Source organism: Hyla sarda, unplaced genomic scaffold (assembly GCF_029499605.1).
Source record: "Hyla sarda isolate aHylSar1 unplaced genomic scaffold, aHylSar1.hap1 scaffold_26, whole genome shotgun sequence".
NCBI lineage: Eukaryota > Metazoa > Chordata > Amphibia > Anura > Hylidae > Hyla > Hyla sarda.
The window spans coordinates 1093483-1095118 of NW_026609289.1; the positions used below are offsets into that span (position 1 = coordinate 1093483).

Sequence of the window (1636 nt, forward strand, 5' to 3'; positions counted from 1 at the left end):
ACCTATGCACATAGGCACCACCTATTGTCTATTGCCTGCAGTTGGGGCCCACTGGACTAGCCAGCAAGCAGCTGCAGCAAATAAACAGATAATCTTTCTTTCCAACACTGAAACCTGGTGGTGCATTTAATATATGCTATCAGATAGGGGACATATCAGATATTAAACTGATATAAACAGACACCACATTTGATACCAGCCAAAAGGAAGGATGAGAAGTGATAACTGTGAAAGGGGAGGAACCAACGCTGTCCCCTTCACATGCACCATCATTACTTGTAGGAAGGGAGGCTGGCTGGCAGCCTCCCATACACACTCTGGCTGGGTGGCAGTCACCCACCAGTACACACAGCAGACCCTAAACCCATATCATTATTGCTAAGCAGGAAGATGGGAGTCCATTTCACTCTGATGGACCATTTTTAAATGCAATCCATAACCTGGCTTTGGCAGGAACCCTTCTTACTCCTCCTACTTGCATTTGATACTGGGTTTAGGATCTGCATAGGAAACACACACACACACACACACACACACACACACACACATACAAGCACACACTTACCTGTGTTGCCTGCTGACGCCTCCTTGGCTGTCCCCAAACGGTATAAAACCAACAGGCACGGGAAGCTGTAAGGATAGAGGACATACCTGCATCCTATTGGACTCACTTGTCTTGGTTAAATCCAACTTATTTGACAACCTATGGTGCTGCTACTTCTGCTCATGGCAGTGCTGCTTCTGACAAGGCTGTTCTTTGGTGGGCCTAGGCGACATCACAATCTCCATGGTTACATACACAACAAAGGTCAGATGTTGTTTACACCTGGCCATGCCAGTGGTATTGAGTAGCATATCCCAGTGCTAAGGGTCCTGGGTGCAACAATCTTTCAATGGGGAATAGCCGCACTGAGTTTGTCAAGTGCACCCATGTTTGCAACTCCAACAATACACACATATGTATGTATGTATGTATGTGTGTATCTGTGTATGTGTGTATGTGTGTATGTATGTCTATCTATCTATCTATCTATCTATCTATCTATCCACCCATCTATTTCTATATATATTTATCTCTCTCTCTCTCTATATGTATATATATATATATATATATAATTTTTTTTTGTTTTAAATATATATATATATATATATATATATATGTATATACATATAGAGAGAGAGAGAGAGATGGAAATACTTTTTTAAACATGTTTTCACCTCATTTTTACCTTCTTTTTTTCTTCTCTCCATGTTTTCCTTCTTTCCTATGCTGCTGCTTCTTATTTTTCTTCTTTTTCAGACCCTATCATTGCACTATTGCTTATTCAATACCACCAGCAGATGGGGACACTATATTACAACATTAGTTGTGAGCAGCAGTTTGTACAAACAAATGCCTCATAGCTGATGTCCTATCCACCTAGGCACATAGGCACCACCTATTGTCTATTGCCTGCAGTAGGGGCCCACTGGACTAGCCAGCAAGCAGCTGCAGCAAATAAACAGATAATCTTTCTTTCCAACACTGAAACCTGGTGGTGCATTTAATATATGCTATCAGATAGGGAACATATCAGATATTAAACTGATATAAACAGACACCACATTTGATACCAGCCAAAAGGAAGGATGAGAA

General features: G+C 41.3%; 1 pseudogene; it reads right to left on the minus strand.

Annotated features, from left to right (window-relative positions):
* Nucleotides 1-1533: 1533 nt before the first annotated feature.
* LOC130324167 (U2 spliceosomal RNA) lies at nucleotides 1534-1636 on the minus strand (annotated as a pseudogene).